The 22,079-nt window shown below is 34.1% G+C and overlaps 1 pseudogene; it reads left to right on the top strand.

The window, feature by feature from the left end:
- The first annotated feature begins 2,288 nt into the window (after positions 1–2,288).
- The window catches only part of LOC118606906, a 35,938-nt pseudogene continuing 16,147 nt past the window's right edge, over positions 2,289–22,079 (top strand).

Genomic DNA, 22,079 nt, shown 5'->3' with positions numbered 1-22,079 from the left:
GTGTTCCACTTGTCCCAAACTCTGTGGTTGATAGGAGGTATGCAATTTCCATTTAATATTTAAATTCTTGGCTAGTAGCTGCACTATTTCTGCTATAAAGGCTGGACAATTATCTGAGCCAATGGTTATTAGTAGGCCAAATCGTGGAATAATTTTTCGGAGGAGTAGTCTGGCCAGCTGCTCGAAGGAATTCGTGGACTTGTCATCTGGTGGTAAGGACAAGAATTGAGCAAACCGTTTGTTTCCTTTCTGGGCCAAGTTTGCATTGTCCTTGTGACAAGCGGAAGCTGAGGTATTTGACACTTTCTCGTCAGGTTTGAGACTTCCTTTTAGAGACCTTGTAGTCTTCTCAGAGGAGATTGAGGAGTAGATGCGTTCCTTCCACACATTCCTCATAGGTCTTTTCTAATAAGAGGAGGTCATCTACATACTGGAGTAACATACAGCTGTATTGATTTGCCAGGACGGCCTTTAAATCCAAGGCTAGAGCTGTCCCAAAGATGGTCAGGGAGTTTTTGAACCCCTGAGGTAGTTGTGTCCATGCCAACTGGCCCTTGTCTCCATTTTTAGGGCTTTCCCATTAGAAGGCAAAGATTGGTTGACTCTGAGGGGCAAGGTGAATGCAGAAGAAGGTGTCCTTGAAGTCTAGACAGGTGAAATAAGCTGCCTCAGCAGGGCCGAGGCCTAGTAGGGTATATGGGTGGGGAACAACAGGGTGCAGGGTGATAGTTGCCTGATTGACTGCTCGTAAATCTTGGACCAGCTGGTATTCATTGGTCCCTGGCTTCTGAACTGGCAGGAGAGGTATATTCCAGGATGATTGACAGGGATGAAGAATTCCATACTTCAGAAGTCTCCCTAAATGTTTTTGGATCCCTACTTATGCCTTATAGGGGATGAAATACTGTTTTTGGTGGGCTGGCTTAGCTCCTGGTTTTAACTCAGCCACTACTGGAGTAATGTATAGGCCAGTCCTGGAGGATTGCTTTCAGCCCATACTCCAGGCTCCTTGAAGGGGAGCTCGGGTGTCTGTTGGGAACCTTCTATGAGGTGCTATTGAGGTGCTATTCTTTTTCTTGGGGAACTGTGAGCACCATGATCCTTGCTTGTTGTCCTCCCCAAGGTTAGGGCTGCTTGGCCACATGTGTCAAAGGTAATTTGAGTCCACAGTTTTCCTAAAAGTTCTGGTTCTATCAGTGCCACGAGGCAGTCAGGCAGATATAAGAATTCATGGATGATTTCTCACCTTCCTAGGTTGCACTGGAGGGGCTGCAGGAAGGAATGACGCACTCATCTCCCACATAATGGTAGCTTGTCTTTGAGAAAAGGGGCCACAGGTTGAGTTACAACTGAGTGTTCAGCTCCGGTGTCAATCATAAAGTCAATAGGGCAGTCCCCAACTATCGTAGACTCCTGGGCCCAGCAGAATGGAGTCCGATCTGGCCTAATGCTGGCAACACAGGCTTCTTTTCTTTCAAGTAACCTCGGGAGAGTGCCAAGGTTTAGGCTAGGAGAACCCTGCAGTTCTCCTATAGGCAGACTCTCAACCAAGGAGGTCAGGTGCAAACTATTGCCTCCCAAGAATCAATATAATGGAATTGGTCTGTGTAACCAGGTTGACCAATAATGACTTGAGAGACCTTCGCAATGATTTCCTTATCAAGAGCTCCCTCTGCTGGCCATCCAACACGAAAAGAGGGCCAGTCAATCTCACAAAGGGTGCAGAATTTCTGTGGGCAGTTTTACTCCATAATCTCCTGAATAACCCCCAGGTGTCTGTTTACTCTGTTGTCAGCCTATTCTTCCACCCATAGTCAGTGTCCCATACACACTCAGAGATTCGCTTTGCTCATCTCCAGCCACTCCCCTCATGGGGACTTTCAGGAGCCTCTTAGCAATTGGTGGGTAGGTATAAACCCCCGACTTGGATCACTGGAACAGACTCCTCACAGAGATCCAGTGACACCATCCTAAGCCGTATAAGGTTCTGCTCAACTCTTGCTTTGTAGCTAGGACATATCTCAGGCTCATGCAGTCACACACCAAACATATTCCACCCTCCACCCTATGTACCTAAGAGGTCACATTTTCCTCTAACAAATGTGGAGTACTCGGGTGACCTTGGAAGTTGATCAGAGTCCCCTTCTGTCCTGTAGCTGACAGGCTGTCCCTGACACCTGGGTCCTTACCATTCAGTCAGGTGGTGCTCCTGGGCTGGTTCCTCTCCGGGTCCTGTTGTGGTTCTTGGGAGGTCACCCAAAGTCACTGGAAGAGAAGTTTCTCCCATTATGGGCAAGAGGCTCATTGGCGCACCAAGTGGAGTCTGTGTCTCCCTGCATCCTGGGGGGCCATACCCCAAAGACAATAGAGGTAAAAACCACTGTCTCCAGATCCTGGATGAGCCTCCAGAAATGTTGCAGGATTCTCGAATGGAGAGACGGGACACCGAGGCTATAAGCAGGAAGCAGTGTTTATTGTTGCCGGCCCCGTCTCAGTGGATTCTTATCCAAAGGCTGAGCCCCGATTGTAAAATAACAGACAGTTTTATACAGTCTTGTCATCCCTACAGCTACAGATATAAGGAAGAACATTAATTGGTTGGTAAGCTATGAAACAACTGATGTTAGCTAAACAAGAGTCCTTGAGGTGGGAGAGGTAGCTATGAGAAATCTTATGTTAGTTGGAGAGTCCTTGAGGTGGTGAAGGGCAGTCAGAAATGAACTCATTTGAAAAGAAAATGTCCAGGCAGGGTCAGGCTGCTACAGCAGAGCATTGACTCTTCAGTTTCTCCCCTCCCCACCCCACCTCTGCCACCCAAACAAAGCAAGGAGTGAGAATTCTGTTGCCTGGTGATAACAGGCCATTCCTGCTGGGGCTCGACTGGTAGTTCTCTGTTTGGGTCTAAGCAAGGGTCCCTGATGCTGTTACTGCAGACCGATTTTGGTATGTGGCCTGTTAGAAACCCTGACCCAGAGCAGGTGAGCAATGGGCAAGCAAGTAAAGTTTCATTTGTATTTGCAGCCACTCCTCAGAGCTAGCATCACTGCCTCAGCTCCACCTCAGATCATCGGGCATTAGATTCTCATAAAGGCACTAGTCTTTGGTGCCAAAGAAGTTGGGGACTGCTGGTTTAAGGCATTATCCTCCATCATTTGAAGGCAAAGGGCATTTAGTGGATGTCACAGGTACAGGAGTCTCCCGAGTTGGTCAGGTAGCAAAGTCATTAGTGAAGGTGCAATTGAAGTTCAAGTTGGGCTCTAGCAAGTGGCAGATTTTTTTCTCCCAGGCAGTAGGTACCTTTGATGTTTCCACTGATAAATAAGGTAAACAATTCAGAATTATAGGTCCTATAGTAAAATCTTAGCTAGAGTGATTCCCACAAAGATCACACTACACGAAGTTGCAAGTTTAAAAATACTCATTTAACAAGATGACTTAAAAGAGGAATCGTTAGTGAGGCTTTCGTGAGACCATGACTAAGGTGTTGAAGATTCTAAAAAGATGCTTTAAATTACCATATGACTAATTTAATTGTTCACTGAGAAATCAAATTGCACATCTGCTCTATGAGCAATGAGATCATAATAATACAAGTCTCCTAAACTTCTATCTCTAATACTTCCCTTAAGATTTACCATCGTTATCACCATTTACCTTTCTTCTTTCACTCATGATTCTGATTCATCTTCCTTTTAGCCTCTTGTTCGAGCTTTTGGTCAGTTGTTTACATCATATTCCCAACTACGTGAATCTGGTAATAGAGGAGTGGGGGTGAGGTGAAGACATAGCTTTCTCTGTATGTAGACCCTATAGCTTTTAGGAGGAAGAAAAGCAAGATGGGATAAAAGACTTTCTTATGCGACCTCAGAGTGAGAAAATTAAAGTCCACAGGACTAACAGATTTTCTCTCACTAATTCTGAGAATGTCCATCCTTCATCACACAATATCAACTGTTATTATGACAAAAGAACCTCTGACATTTTGGTTTGCTTTTCCAAACTTAGTATTGGCCAGGATTACAGGAAGTGGGATGCTAAGCTGTCCTTCCTAAGGAAAGAAGTGGAAGAAGAGGGACTAGAAGAAAATTTCATCCTGCCAAACAAAGGAAACCTTTAAAGTTAATCTAAGAAGAGACTTTTGGGATAGTTGATATATAATTACAGTAAATTTATTATGCTCTATAAAAGAGTAAGTGAACCAAAAGTTGTAAGTAGGCCACTAGAGCCTATTTTCTTCATTCAGTTATAGAAGCACTTTTTGAAGGAAATGCATGATTTATACAGAAGTGCAGTGGAACCATTGAAATCTGGCTATGCTTTTATATAGATGGATGATCTAATGGGGAATCACTGGCTGAATCTGCAGGGTACCTCTCCTGGGCCCACTTGCCTGGTTCAGGGATTCAAAAAAGATGCAGAGATTAGATCCTGCTGTGTCAGCAGTATGTTTCTAGCTGTTTCCACTGGGCTGGTGTAGGATTGGCCTTTACGACTTCCTGAAGGGTCATGGCCCCATCATAATGAACCATTTAAACAAGGAACCTGTTTTCTTTATATACACAGAAATAATCAACAGTTTATCTTTGTCATGATAACTGTGTTTAGCTTCCCATTATGTGAGTTTAATAGGGACTTCTAAAACACAGCAAGATCGTCTACAAGTGAATAATATTGGGAAAAAGTAAATATGCTTTTTCCCTCTTTTACTGACTGCTTATATAAATCAGATGTAGTGGAGAAAGATGTGTTCATGTGTTTCAAGGTGGGGTGTAATTAAGTCCCTGATACCCTTAATGAGCCTTTTGGATCAATTAAAATAGAGAATTGCATTCTCCTTTAATGACTAAATGACATAGAACTTGGGGATGAAACAGCAGATTGAGAAAGAATCTAGATGTTAATTAATAAGGAGGCTGTCTGAAATGGACAACAGATTTCTTTGGGAAGTGAGTTTTATCTTTACCCTTTATAGCCATTTGTCAAATGTCTTGCTGGAAATAGAGATACTAGTTATAGTGAATTTACATTCTACCTCTTAATAAAGAAAATTGAAATAAAAGTATTAGATAAAATAGATTGCCTTTTTTTTCCTAGGCTGAATATAGTTGAGTGAAAGAAAAAAAGAAACAGGTAAAAAAGTACAAGCAAAATAAATCAAGTGTTATATCTAATTAGTGCAAGTAACTAATTGAAAATTGAACCAGAGCTAGAATTAATTAAATCCACCGTTCTGGTATACCATTCTTTGTATACCAGTAAAACAATATAAAAAAATTAGGTCTCGTGATCATTAATAATTAGAAAATTTAATGGTACCCAGTACTTAAAATATCTGCATTTAAAAAAATCATTTTATTACAATCAGCAGGTATTGAAAGATGTTTATTTCTAAATATTAACACTATGTTAATTCAGAGAATAATGATAAAGTTAATCCACATATTGAGATGACTTCTGTAGAAAATATATCTAGAATTACATCAAATTTCAAAACATACATGATTTTAATATTCAAACTCACAAAATAGGAAGAATCATCACTATAAATTACTTTCAACAATTTAATTATTTTGTTTAATAGTAAGGGAAAAACACATTATTTTTGTTGTTTCATTAGAAATCATGGCATTTAAAACTTTTAAAAATTAAAGTTATCTTTAGACTGCAAATCCTGGGATAAATCCAATTTTTTAATTTTCATTCAAACTGAAAAGCATTCAAAAAACATATTACAGTACTGACTGTGAGGTATGTATTCTCTTTCTTTTATCTCTTCGAAATAGAAATTGTGGAAGAGTTACAATTGGAATAGAAATTATAGAAACCAAGGTGCATAGAAATTATGTTTATATTAATTATGGTTATATTAATATATTATGTTATGATTACATTAATTAATTATCATCTTTTAAGCAGTCACAAAAGTGGTGTCTTTTATAATGTTTTTATTTTCTATAGTATAATATATAGTTTTATTTGCTAAATATTTTTCCATGCTTGCCTTTAGTAACCATACATATAATAAATCATTCTAATCTAAATGTCATGTAATCATTGGTTTTTATTGTTATATTATAATAACAAAACTTTTTAGTATTTGCTCATGTGAATAGATATTTACTCTTCTTTCATTATTGTGGTTGTGTTGGAGGAATTTTTTAGTAGATGAGATTTGCAATACCCATGAGCTTGAAAATGTTTTATTTATACTATCTTTCCATCTGTTCTCAGATAAAATAAGAATCACTTTACTTGTGCCAATAGCACAAAAACAAAGATAAAAAAGAAAAATAATTAGAGAGGCTGAATCAACAGTAGAATTTAAAAAGAAATACTTCTCATATTGGTGTAATCAATATAAATACAAGAAAAGTTAGTTTCCTTGATGAAATGTTTGATTAGTGAAATCTTCATAGGCTGTTTAGGATGAATGAGATCTATCTGATAAGTCTAACTTGACCTATTTATTTTCATAAATGTAAGCCCAAATTCTAATAACTTTCCAAATATTAAGACCTTTTTTCATAACATAGTTTGAGTTTTCATGTGAAATAATATATTTGAAATATATGATGTTTCTTTTCCTTGTCCTTGGGAGTTACTAAAATTGTTGCCTTGGCTAACTTATTTAGTCCAAGTTGATAAAACTTTCTGATTTTCAAAATACAGCTGTTATTTATAGCATGGTATTCTGATTAATATTTAATAAGAAATCATAAATGACATTATGATTAGGCAACTGCAAATACTCATCCCTCCCACGGAAACACTGAAAAACAAACATAAATTGTCAGAACTAACTTTTTCAGTACTCTGAAAAATAGCCAGAGGTATAAGCAACCAAGTAAGTGCAGAGAAACAAGCAAAATAAACATGGTAGGAAAGCTTCGAGGCACTTGTCTTTGTCTTCCACTTCCCAGGATTGGTCATGAAGACAGCATCTGGTCCTTTCAGAGAGAGTAGAACAGACCCTCTTCAAATTATTGTGTTACTTTATTCTAATCTATCCGGGGGTTACCTGAAGAACTGATGCCAGGTCATGGTCCCCGTTTCAACTAACTCACAATTTGCTAAGGGCAAAATAATGGTGGGTATTATTAGGAGACATTTGTAAGGTGAATAAAAATTACCTCTAGCCATCAAGGGCAAAATATAACTGCTGAAACGTAAAATAGACTGTCCAAAAATGATAAGAAAAGCTGAAAAGAAAATTTCTTCCCCCAAAAAGGGAAATTGGGGCATTAAAAAATGCCCACATATACTGGAGAATTTAGAAAACCATGTGCATGCTGAGGACACATTAGCTAAGAAAATAACCTGAGAATGCCCTGAGCTTATACCTTTGCCTGGTCGCTAGACTCAGTGTTACCAAGAAGTGTACAATAACCAAAAGAAAAAATTTATTAGATGGGCACAACAGCAGATATGAACAGATAAAAGAAAGAGTCAGTGAACTCAAAGATAGCACAAATGAGATTAACCAGTTTGCATTGCAAAAGAAAACATGAATGAAGTAAACAGTCTAAGGAAAAATTAAGACATTCACAAATAAACAAAAGTGAATTTTGTTGCTAGTGGGCCTATAGGAAATGCTAAAGAAAGTCATTCAGATTGAAATGAGAGGACACTATATATTTTCAAAGCTATACAAAGGAATAACAATGTCTGGTGAAGGTGAGTACATAGGTAAATATAAAAGTCACTATCATGTTTTTAATTTGCAACTCAACTTTTTATTTCCTACATGATTTAAAAGATTTTATAAGTGAATCAAAACATAACATTATAAATAAATAAATAAATAAATAAATAAATAAATAAATAAATAAATAATAAGATGTAATAGAAAAAATGAGGGACAAAAAAGATGACCCACTGAATACAAATAGCAAAATTTGGTAAAATTTTGGCCAAAAATTTTGGTAGATAAATGGCCAAAGTCAATCTTTCTCTCAGCTATTTCGTTTAATGTAAATGGGTTAAACTCTCCAATGAAAATGTTGAGAGTGTCAGCACATATTTTTAAAAATGATTCAATTATATACTATCTACAACAGACTCACTTTAAATCTAAGGACTCAAACAAGTTGAAAGTGACAGAATAGAGAAAGATATGTCACAAAAATAGTACAAAAAAAATTCTGAGGTGACTATAATGGAGAAAAATATTCCATGAAAATAATACTAAAAAAAGCTGAGTTGTCTAAAATATTAGACAAAATAGACAAAATCTATATCATTTACAAATGATAAAAGACATTAAAATAGCAATTCATCTATCTCTCCATTAGAAAAATACACACCAAATAACAACCTTAAAATATATAAAACGAACAAAATGATAGTGGCGACATGAATACACCACTCAATAAAGATAAGATCAGTAAGAAAATAGAGGACTTGAACACTAGAAATCAACTAAATCTAACACACATATAGAGAACATTTTATCTAACAACAGCAGAACCCTTCCCAAGTACAAATGGAAGTCTCCAAGATAGACCATGTTAGGCCATAAAACAATTCACACTAAATTAAAAAAAAAAAAAATGAAATCATACAAAAAAAGTTCAACAACATTTAACTGAAACAGAAAATTAATATCAGAATAAAAGCTGGAAAATTTGCAACATGAGTAAAATAACACTCTTAAAAAACAATGTATCAAAGCAAAATCTGAATGGAAATTAGAAAACACTCAGAGAGGAATAAAATGAAAACAAACATACCAAAACTTACGTGATGCATTGAAATCAGTGCTCAAAAGGATATATGTAGTAGTAAACACTACATTAAAAAAAGATCTCAAATCAATTATCTAGCTCTATGCTTTAAGAGATGAGAGCAAAACAAGTGCAAGCACACACCAGACAAATTTAAAACAGATGTGCAAACAAGTACATGCACATGTATGTTCTCAGAAGCACTATTCAAAATAGCTAAAAGGCAAAAACAGCTCAAATGTCTATTAATGAATAAACAAATGTGGTATGTACTTATAATGGAGTATTTTTCAGCCTTAAAAAAGAATGAAGTGCTGACACATGCTATAATGTAGATGAAGCTCCAAAACATAAAACTAAGTGATATAAGCCAGACACAAAATGCCATATTGAGTATGATTTGATTATACAAAATATCTAAATACATAAATTCATAGAACTAAAATACACATTAATGGTTGTCATGAGTTGGGTAAATGGGAAATGAGAGAAAATGCTTAATAGGTAAAAGGCTTTACTTGGGAATGATGGATATGTTTTGGAACTAGATACAGAAATGGTCATTGAAAAACACTGGAAATATGCTAAATGCTACCAAATTGGTCCATATTAAGTAGTTAATTTTATGCCATGTGAATTTTATCTCAATAACTTCAATAAGTAATACTCTAAATATTTCATCATACTTTCTTTAAAAGAATATACAAACTTGGTAATATATTTTGTTATACTCAGCTTTGTTCTCTTTGTCTTTATTTCATTCATATCATTGATTATAATTGACACAATTTCTAAGTATCGAGTTTACCTGCTTCACTGAAATGATAATTTAGGTAAACGCATGACAGTGTACTGAGTCCATATTTATAAGAGATGATACACAAAAGATATGTGGAATTACCATTCGTGTATGGCCTGGCATAGACCTACTTTGTAATATCAAAGAGCTAAATACCTTAAGTATTTTCACTCTTAACAAGGGGTAAAGAAGGAGTCGATTGAGCTATTAATTCTGATCATTTCACAATGAATTATTTCTAAGACCCTAATATAATTCATCTAGGTATGGAGACATAGAGAACTGGGAAAAGGATAAATGAAGAATGCCCCCACCTCTCTCAGTAGGCAATCTCCTAGTTTCAGAGATATGTTATATTGTTATTTTTAAATGAAAACTGGAAATGGAAGCTTCAACAGAGTACTCTGAAATTCCAAAGTATGTGTAAAATGACAGATATTGTGACCTAGCTGCCTTTTTTAAAATTTGATTTTCAGATAGCAAAGAAACAGAGCAACCAACAAATGTAATAGAGCTTAATGTCTGTACTCAGCCTTTTCTCCATCTTATTTTTCATCTGTGTACTTTCCTAGGATAACTGTTCCCATGTCCATTCCTTTCACATGTAGGTGTTAAGTATCTCACAATTTGGTTTGCAACTTTTATTTCCATGATGATATTAGTGTCATCTGAACATTATTAAATGAATGTAGGATAAATCCTTCTGACTACATCTGAAAAATTAATTTATCATAATTTAGTTCTGGCTCTATCTATATATTATGGACTAAATGCTTGCATTTCTCATGTTGAGATAGTAACCCCTAATGTGGTGATATTAGAAGGTAGAGCCTTTGGTTGGTAATTAGGTCATGAGCATGAAGCCATCATGAATGGAATTAGTGTGTTTATAAAAGAAACTACAAAGAGTTCTCTAGCCAGAGGTGGCCAATCTTTTTGGTACAAGGGACCAGTGCTCCTATGAGAATCTAATTCCTGATAATCTGAGGTGGAACTGAGGCAGTGATGCTAGTGCTGGGGAGCAGCTGCAAATACAGATGAAGCTTCATTTGTGTGCCCACCACTTACCTACTGCTGTGTGGCCTAGTTCCTAACAGGCCACGGACCAGTACCAGTCTGAAGACTGGGGGTTGGGGACCTCTAGCCTTTTCTACCATATGAGGACACAGTGAGAAGACAGCCAGTTATAAGCCATTGAGTGGAGTCTCACCAAACATTGAACCTGCCTTTACCTTGATCTTGGATCTATTGGCTTTCAGAACTGTGAGAAATAAGTTGTTGCTTAAGCCAAAAATAGCCTATGGTATTTTTGTTTTAGCAGCTTGAGCAGACTAAGATACAATGCAAGGATTTAGTTCCAAGTATTATGTTAGGTATTAAGGATATAACAGTAGAAAGACAAATATGACCCTGGATCATAAACATCATCATAGAATAATCACTATTTCATAGGCAAACTTGGATAATTTCCAGTTGATTGTACCATCTTAAAGGTTTTATATCTTTAGTGACTTATATAGGATAGTTCCTTTATAAATATAGCTATATAAAATTTTGAATATTTTAAAGGAGTAAATAAATTAAGGATGACATAAATATTTCAATGGATATGAGACTAATGAGTTGTCTAAACGTTGTTTCATTTGCCTGCTTGATTGCCTTTGTGAAGTTCTGAAGGTTCCTCAGACCACTCTCACTTCTCACACCAATTGTTAATTTAAGTTTTGGAGGCCCCAATATAATATCCGGGATCAATTATTTACTAAAAGTACTCACGGAACTTGGAAAAGCCATTATATTCATGATTATGGTCAATTACAACAATGGTTATGTTAACATCAGAGAAGGAAGATGCACATAGGTCAGAGTCCTGGAGACACCATGGTTTAGAGCTTCCAGTTATCCTCTCCCAGAGGAATTGTGCAGATAGCACCCGTTTTTATCCCAGCAATGATGTATAATAATATGCAGAATATTACCAAGCAGGGAGACTCACCTGAGGCTTGGTGTCCAAAGTTTTATAAGAACTGGATCACTTAGACATGACTGACCCTCTATTTACCTGAACTTAGACTCTATTCCCTCCAGAGGCTGAGCTGGTATCATGTAGCCAAAGGCCCCCACCATAAATCACATTGTTAATATAGACTGTCTGACATGGTCCAAAGTCACCAGATAAACAAAAATTCTCTTAGACAGGACATCCCTGGGGCTTGAAGGTTACCGTCCAGGACCGAAAACAAAGCCCAAACCATTTTGGGGCAAGTTTCACATCCTTAGTGTATTTATGCTGAAGAAACATTGGGTGACAACATTTATTATTTTATGCTCTTCTGGTATCTAATTGCCTACAAAAGTATTGTAGATTAAGCTTCAGAATCCCTTATCCAATTTACATTACAGATTAAAACACAATGCATTAATTAAAATAGAGTATATGAATGTGTATATATAAATAAATAATTAAATGGTATATATTAGAAACAAATTAAACAGTGTATAATTAAAATATTCAATTCTCCATTTAGAAAGTAATTTAAATTGTTCATAGATAAATAGAAATTTGAATATCAAGAGAAGGTTTTTTTTACTTCTCTGGACATTTTTCTTAGTAAGTAATAAATGAAAGCTAGACAAAATATCTAGTTTCATGCTTGTCTGACTTCCAGTGAGCAGGGCCTCCTACAATAGAAGGATTTTACAGACAGTGATTCAAGTTAAATTTTATTGGAGAAGGAATGTTAAGAACGTTGTCTAACTTGTGTGTATTGGTGTATTAGAAAATGAAGAAATGTAGTTACAACTTCACAGTCCATTGCTCAATTGTTCTAGGACTGTGGAATTGGAAAAACAAAATTATCTTCTAGAAAATTTCTGCAAAAGAAAGAATGATTAAAGCACATTTGGAGAACTTTTTAAAGAACTGTTTGGTAAATCCTAATGCTGCGCTATTCGTTATGAATTTCAATTTTCATACCTGCTATTACTTACTTTCTTAATGTAGGTAAAAACAATATTAACTTTCAATCTCATAGAAATTTTATAAAAATTAAAAAAGAATGGGAACTATGCTCATGCAAACAAAGCTTTGGTCTTTAAATTTCTCCAAATAGGAAAAAAATATATTCAAAATATATTTTATTTGTCAGTCTCTTTTATAGCACAATCTAAATAGTTTTATATTTTTGATATTTTCTATTTATAAAAGTCAACTCATTGCTAGTACATAAGAAATGTCTATTAGTACAAAATGGAGATGCTGTGAATATATTTGTGACTTGATACATCATAAAAGGAAGAGGCAGAATGAGAGAGAGATAGAGAGACAGAGACAGAGGTAGAGAGACAGAGAGAGAGACAGAGAGACAGAGAGAGAGAGAGGACTGTCCTTGGGTGTTATGTATCAATGGTAATAAGAGAAGTAATTTCTCTAAGGACAATTTTTGTCCTTTAAAAAACTCAAAAATCATCAGGTTTTTAAACAGCCATATCCCACACAAATAAGAAAATATAAAACATATAACAAATAGTTTCTTCTAATTATTTGCCCAAAGAGGACAATTAATTACCTAATAAACTAATTAAATCAATTGAAAAAAATAACAAATTTCTATCAAGCTATAGAAATTAGCCACATTACTTTACAAGAATTAGAACTTTTTTCACTTAAATAGCATCTATTTTAAATAAAATAAATTTACTGTTCATTTATTAAAGAAGGAAGAGAAGAAATTGAGCTAGCACCTATCAAATAAATTACAGTAAGTTCATTAATGAGTCAAATTTACTTGAAAACATTTTAAAAAGTGAAACTCAACTTAAATGTCATTTCAATGTAAGGCAAATAAAAAGAGAATATACTTTTAAAAATATTTAGACAATTGTGGTGATGTACACTTTGTAGATCATCAGGAGTTAGAATCTCAACAGCAACTCTGAAATAATTTTTAAAGTTCTGAACATACAGCCTTTAGCATATAATTAAAATGAAGACATTTCACAAGTGAGAACTTAGGGACTTACCAATTATTGGCATCCATCCCCCCCAAGAAATAAAAATAATTATATTAATAAAATCTGTGTCATATCTACTAGCCCAGAAGTTTTATGATTGGGTGAAATGAAAAGAGGACATATGGGAACATGTCAAGTTCATAGATAGCCATAATACAGATATGGAAAACTAATATTCATTTAAAACTTTTGATTTTGCAAGGCACTTTAATATATATCACCTCCTTTGTTCTTCAGAGCAAATTTCTAAGTTCTACCAAAATGCATTAGGTAAGAAAATGTTTTCAATATCTACATTTCACTGCTATACTGAAGATCAGAAATTAAATAACGAGTCCAAGGTCATTCAACTAGGAAAACGGTGTACCAGGACTTAAACGTGCATTCCTCTCAAAATTCAACTTTTTCTATTAAATAAAACTGCCTTTAGGATGCATACTTTAAGTTCCGCCAAATCAATACTACTCATCAAGAGAAAAAATTGCGACTGGTCTGTTAGACACTACTGGTTTCCAGGTCTCTAACTCTTTGAGCAAAACAAAGCAAATATTTATTCCAACATTACACAATTTATTCCAACATATTATCATGACAAACCAAAAGAGCAAAACAAAAATTTTAATTACAGATGATATGTTCTATATACATCAGAACTTCCGATAATGCTTATAGAAAAAATAAATAAATAAAAAATAAATTAGATAGGACAAAATATATTAAAACAGAAGTGCTGTTTCTTTATTTTTTAAACAAAAGTTATCTAACATTTATTTGAATTTCTTCCTATGAGACACAGAATATGTTTTTAAATAATATTAAGGAGCATCTCTACCTTTCCATAAATAAAGTAATGTCAATTTTATCTTCCTACATGACAAAACAAACTTAATAATTCCTAATTTTTCAAGAAGTTGCCATGTGCCAGAGAATTCTCCTATTGTAATTACTTATAACACTTGACAAGACGTTCAGGATGTTATTTATCAGCCAATTTAATTTTCTTGAATTCTAACACATTTTAATTTAATATAAATGACATGGAATACTACCTAGCCATAAAAATGACTGAGTGCCATTTGTGGCTAGATGAATGGACCCTGAGGGTATTATTCTAAGTGAAGTCAGTGAGACAGAGACAGACAAATAGTGGATGATTTCAATTGTATGTGGAATCTAAAAAACTAAACAAACAAAAAAACAAAACTCAAGTTTTTCTACAATAATGTAACTCTTCCCCCTTCTAACCTGAACTCATTAGAAGGCAGTCATTGTGCACAGCCCATACTGAAGAAGTTGGTAACTATGCTCTCTTTCCTTTAGGGTACAGTATCTACACAAATTATTTGGAGTTATTCTGCTTGGGAAATTTCTCACTTCTTCAATTAAATTATTTATTCAGTCATTTATTTTTATCACTATAGACTTATGTATATTTATTTTATACTTAAGGTTACAATCCAATACTATATTATTTATTTTGTTGCTCACGTTTTTTCCTGTTTGGCCATTAGAAGAAATTTCATTTGTCTCTATTTCCTACTGCCATATCCTTTTGGGTGTAGAGTTTGCTCTGTTATGTTTTGATTTTAAGGAGGGTTCCTTACTTTGTGGCACAACATGATGATCCAAGCTCATCTTGTATATTTTCTGCCTTGATTTTAGAATCAGCCACTTCTCCAAGGAACCCTGGTTCCTGTTAGAAAATGGTATTAAAAACTAAGATCTGGGTATAAGATAAGCTTGCCGCTGCTTGGATTTCCTTGTTTACAGTCCCTTTCAGCTATCAGAGAAAGGGAATATATGTGTGCATATCAATGAGTGTGCATAAACATTTATAAATAGTTCTGTATGTAACCACATGTATCTACACTAAGCTAAACATTTCATACCAATGTCTCCAAGTCCACTGTGCCACGACACAGATCGTTCTAGATCCCTCTTCATATTTACATGTAAACTCTAACTCTGACAGAGACTTGTCTCCAGCCATCATCCATTTATCTAATTGTTCAGTTCCAGTATACATGTATAACTGTTACAGAATCCCCATGGGAAATAAGTTTATCGACTGGAGTACAGTGGTGATATCACATGACAGCAAGGACCTTTTAAAGAAAATTTCTAAAGATGACCATGGAAATATCTTACTTCAAATATTATTTTAGGTTGTGTTACACATACTTTGGAGATTATATATATATATATATATATATATATATATATATATACACACATACATACATACATACATACACACACACACATCTTTAACATTGAGCCACTAAAATATTATGGTTTTTAACAAAAGCCTAACATCCTAAATAAAATTTCAGTAAGAAAAATAATTTACTACTGTATGGTCCAGGTAGGTATATGTAGCCAAGCTATACATTATATTCTCCCAGCCCTCTGTTATGGGTACTAATAAGAGCTGTTAAGTAATCTTGGTCTATTTTAACTTCCTCATAAAACTAAGCCTTATTTTACACAATTCAGAGTCTTTTAAATTGCATTGTTACAAACTGTTATTATTAAAACCAATTGTTTTAATTAGCCCCATGACTGTAAATAACATCTAAAAATCAATGACTCAAATTAGAAAGCTATAGGTGTGCTCTCCCACAAAATCTTAAAAAAATGCCCAATAATTTAGCTGACAGCAATGTTAACTACAGTGTACTCCCATCCAGAGCCTCTGCCATCTATCTCCACTGCCAGTACCACTGTGCAAGCAATCGTCTCCCCTTACGTAAATGGACTGGCACAATGTCCTCTGAAATGATTGTTCTAATTCTCTCCTTTATTGTTACAAACTATTTTCCATACACTAGCAGAGTAGATATTTAAAAACATAATTGAGATCACGTTTCTACCATATTTAAATCCCTTCAATTGTTTTTCCTTGCATTTAGAATAAAATTCGGACTTTTAACCGTCGCTTAAAAGGTCCTATAACAACTCACTCTACCTATTCTCTATGTCACAATGACATTTCAAGAAAGAGAACTTGTGTTTCTTGAAAATGCTCCTATTTTTGTCATTTTTTTTCTCTCTTTTTAGAGATCTTTCATTTGCTTGCTTTCTGTCTGTAGTACCTTTTTTCAATTCTTCACTTGACTCACTCCATACCATTCTTTAAGTCAAGCCCACTCCAGGGTGAATTGCATTCAGTCAAATTTTAATTTGAAACTATCTTATTTGATAAACAGCACCTTCAAACTTGTCTTCTGTCTCCTAGTAGAATGTAAACACCATGAGAAGCTCTAGTCATCACTGTACATGTAATATTTAGATCATGGACTAGTGAATACCAGTCATAGACTAGCTAGTAAAGCTATATTACTGAATGAATGAATGAATGAATGAATGAATGAAATACAATAACCTTGTTCAAAAACCTTGGATAGCGAGCTAATAATTACAGCTGTAATTAATCAAGGATTACTTACGTTGAACCAAAAGGGGTCGAAATTGAAGTAACTATCATTTTGTCAAAATCATAGTGTGATGCACAGGAAACTGATAGATGAAGTCATTCTCATCTAGAAAATAATTGAGGAACTTTACTAAAATCATAAAGGCCTTTACTTTTAAGGAAGGAAAAGTATTACATTTAAAAGAAATTAACAACCCAGGATACACAAGGTTATTTATTTAAATGACACAAAACCTTAAAAAATCTGCCATACAGGAAAGCTTCTCTTATTTCAATATATGAAACAAAGCTTAATTTTTTAAATTTGGCTTTATTTCATGAAAGTATTCAGACCAACTATAAAAAATGATTTATACTCAGGTAGTTTTATATGTTTTGTTCTTTTGCATTTAGATGCTACTAAAACATTCCCTAGAATTTTTATTCTTGAATCGGTGGCTTTTCTTGTTTGTTGCTTTGAGTGGTCTCCTCCCCCCTTTTTTATGGATACAGGTTGAAATATTTAAATTCAATAAAAATCTACTTCTTAGGTATACAAATCAGTGAGTTTTAACAAATACATAAAGTAATATAACTACCGCTGCAATCAAGATGCAGACTATTTCCAGAACTTAAAAAATTTCCCTCATGTTCTTTGTAGGTAATTTTTTCTCCCCAAATCCATGCCCTAAAACCTAGTGATGAAACGTCTTTTCCTATGGCTTTGTCTTTTACCTACAGTTATTTAAATAAAATCATAGTTTTAGCTTTTTCTTTCTGATTTTGTTCAAATTACCTACTGTTTTTGAGACCATTCATATGGTTGCATTTAGCAGTAGAATGTTCTTTCTATGGCCGAATTGTATCCCACTGGATGAATGCACCACAATTTGTGTATTGAGTCACTAACTGATGGATATTTGAATTTTTTCCAGTTTTGGTAATTATGCATAAAAATGCTATATACATCAATGCAGAGGTGCTTTTGTGGAAATATGTTTCCATTTATTTAGGAGTACAGTTGTTACTATATTCTATGCTCAGCTTTAAAAGAAACTGGGTCCTAAGAGCTTTTACACTGGAAGAATTAGACAAAATTCTTCTCATATGCCTCCTTCAACACCATCTCTTACCAGCATATTTACCATTCCTTTTTTCTGTAAGACTCAAGGTAAAATCTGGCCACCAGTGAATAGACACATGACTAAAACTATATTTAAGCTATTTGGTATAAACGATTTCTTTAGTTCATTAACTATGCTTTTAAAGGCTATGTTCACATGCTTAATATAGTCAAGATATGATTTATTCATAATAAAGATAATTGGATATAGAGAACAAAAATTTAATTTACCTGGTGATTTAATTTATTATTTCAAATAAGCAGATAGTTTTACATATATTTTTCAAGTTTATAACTTTTTTTTTTTTGAAGGCAAGATAGTAGAGTGTTCGCCCTCCTGGGATAGCAGTATTTCAACAGGAACAGATTTTACTTTTTGCATCAGTAAATATGACAGAGAAATCAAACTATTTAGGAAATTATCTACAACACAAGGATTTCCTTGTCATTCCATTTCTTGCATAAAGAAATAACTCTGGAGAATATAATACATATGACTATCGTGTGAATAATTTTGATACAGTAAGAGACTGTGTTTTACCATAAATAAAATAAGAAAAGCTAAATATTAACACAAAGATATTATGGAACTAGAAGATGTCTAGTACAATTATTCTTCAATATTTTTACTCTGATGTACTAGATTATCTTCTCAAAGTACTATCTGCCTCTAAATAATTACATTTAAGCCTTCAATTAAAAATTGAGAATAAAATTCAATTAATTGCAATGCTATGAGCTATTTCACTCTACTTTCCAGCTTAATGACTTATTATTACTTGCATATATCTCACAGTCCATGCAAAGTTTGATTTATGATTTCTGAACAAACCGTTTATTTTCTGTTCCATCAGTGTGGAATGATTTTAGTTTTATTTCCACTTTATATCCAAGCAAATACATTGAAGAAAAACTTGTATGTCAATCCCTTTTTATTTTTTCTCTTACCTTTCCCATACTTTTTCCATTGTAACTCATAACCTGTAGTTTGTAATTCCAGGGTGTATTTCACTGACATCTAATAAAATTAGCAAGTCGATTACTCCTAAACCATAGATATAATTCAAAGGTATAAGTCCTTCCTAAAAAGCCTGGTCTATGTGACCTCAATGCTTCCTGTGGCTAGAAAATAAATTAAGGGACATTCAAATTAAGACTACATACTAAGGTGCACCTTTTATAGTCACCATATTGTCACCATATTGGCAACAATTAAAAAATCTACGATAGTAACTAGAGACAAATATTGGAACATGGAATTATTTTGTAAAGGTGATGAACATTTATAAACTTTTTACACAACTATTTTACTTTTAAGTATATGACTTAGGAAATTATTGTATAAGCACCAAGAGACATGTACAAAATATATTTACCTGTACTTTTCATAATAGCAAAAGAAAAAAAACAAAAACTAGAAACAGGACAAGTATCAATTGATTCGAAATTCATAAGTGAATTATAGTGTTTGCACATAATGGAATATTTAAGGCAGTGAAAATAAATGTACAATCCAACCTACCACAATGACATAAATAAGTGGTAGAAATATAATGTTCAGTGAAAAAATAAAGAACCTTACATACAATATGGTAACATGATGCCATTTTATATAGTTCTAAGTCAAGAAACACTAAACAATATATTCATTAGAGATATTGATACCAGATGTGTGAACATATTTTTTTAAATGCCATAGAGTAAAGGAAAGAAAATTCCAGGTATGGTTTTCTTTCTTTAGAATGGCAGGGAAGGCACTGAAAATGAGATCTTGGCTCAAAAATACTGTAAACAATCTTTTTAAAAAATTATTCTGTTCCATATTTCACTTCTGCTTCATAATTTATTTTAATGCTGCAAATGTTTTCAAAGCAAGCTTCTAATATAAAGGGTAACCTCTTAATAGATATTTGACATTTTTATGAATCATTCACCAAAAACAAAAGTCCAAGGGCATTGCTTGATAGAAAATTTAAATACAAAGTAAATAAAACTTAATATATATATATTTTCATAGGTACTTAAAATGGAATCATAACATGAATATTTTGCATTCTTGTTGCTAAGTTATTAACTTTTAACAAAATACAAAATGACAATTAGAAATACTATAAAAAACCAAATAACACAAGTAAGAATATTGTGTATATGTCTTAAAAATAAACAATGATGACAAAAATGATCAAAGACACACACTAAGTAATGTCTACTTTATCAATTGCAGTGTTTGTTCTGAAGATAATTTCTTTAGCTTACATTTGGCCTATCAATTCTATTAGAAATAAAAATATCCAAATAATGTAAATATACATCATTTTCATGATAGAGTTAGAAATAAAAATGGATTATGCTACTCTACAGCAATGGCTATTTTAAACATACTTTTCGAGGAACAGATAATATATTGATATAAAAGATAAATAGTTCCCTATATGCCTTGATTAATAGGTAAAGGTTTAAACTTTTTATTAAATATATTTACAGTATTCAGGATCTTTGTGCTTCTCAAAAATATGATAATTTTAAAGGTTTAAAAGACTTATCATATAAAGCTTTAATACTTAAAAAGCCCTAATAATGAGGAAAACTATTTGGGACGAAAACTACCACGGAAAGAAATTTTTTGTTATACCATGACAGATAAAAAGAAACTTGATTTCTAAAATTCAAAGCTTATAAATATGTTTCAAAATTGCTAAAATATAAAGAAATGCCAGTCTGTAGGAGGAAGAAAAGATCCCGTAAAACCCACAACAAGAGAAAAGGTGGAGAAAGAGAGCTTGTAAGAGAAGATGGGGGGGGAGGAGAGGGAGGGAGTGTGGGAGAGAAAGAGAGAGGAGAGAGAGACCAACAAGGTTGTAGATGTTTTGCTTTGACTTTAGCATCACGTTACTCAGAATGTAATTTACATTAAAACATAAAAACAACATTAAATAAATTCTTACAACTCCTAGAATTTGGATGAAATTGAAAGTTTCTACATCAAATGGTCAAAGATGTAAGAATTAACTCAGAGGGGAGCAAAAATAGTTATTTATATGCACAATGCATTAATTTTCCATTGGAAAACTGAAATAGTCATTTATTAGCTGGCACATATCTACACATGGTCAGTGATTCCAGAAATTTTATGCTTATTTTCATATTGCCCCTAAAATGATAATACACAAATACACACACACACACACACACACACACACACACACACACACACACACTAATCACTCTATGAAGCAGCCGTACCATGACTCAGCTGTTTTGAGGCAGTCATGTCATGATCCTTTGGAACCAGCAAGGACATGGGGGAGATGTTGCTATATGGAAAAAATACATTACTCTGGTGAATTTGAAAAAAGAATTGTTATATAATAGAAACGTAGAAGTGAAACCTAGATGTGAGATAACTCAGTCACATAGCTAATCAAGGAACAGAGTGGAGATTTGAACCTGTTCCACATAACTTAAAAATAAAAATAAAAATAGTAAGTGCTCTTACCACTCTGGTTCGTATTCTTAGAACAATGACTCTTAATATGATTAACGGTCTCAGCATCACCTAGCAATCTGCTGGAAATGCAGAAACTCTGAAAAGGGAGACCAAGAATCTACACTTTAAACAAGCTCTCCTGGTAATTCTGATCTACACTGAAGTAGGAGAACCCCTGGCTTACCTTTGGTACCAGCCAATAATGAATTCTGGGCTCCCTCTTTAATTAATCCAGTTCTAGTGTCAGAGTACCCATTACCAATTCCAGAGGTGGCTCCAAACACTTCTGCCACTGTATCTTGATATCTGAGTCACCAAGAAAAACAATTTAGTCAAGCATTGGATGGAACAACACTTTACCAATATAGAAAAGAGACAGAACAAGATGTGCCTCAATAGTGGCCATCGGTCCCCCATGACCAGCAGGACCCTTGGTGGGGGTAGAGGGCTGTGCAGGGCAATTGGCCTACATGCACCTCTCTCAGGCCCTTAGTGGAAGGAACCCCTTCTGCTCCCTG

Source organism: Rousettus aegyptiacus, unplaced genomic scaffold (genome assembly GCF_014176215.1).
Source record: "Rousettus aegyptiacus isolate mRouAeg1 unplaced genomic scaffold, mRouAeg1.p scaffold_m13_p_8, whole genome shotgun sequence".
NCBI classification, from domain to species: domain Eukaryota; kingdom Metazoa; phylum Chordata; class Mammalia; order Chiroptera; family Pteropodidae; genus Rousettus; species Rousettus aegyptiacus.
The sequence above is the reverse complement of the archived record's forward strand: the minus strand, read 5'-3'. Positions and strand labels throughout refer to the sequence as shown.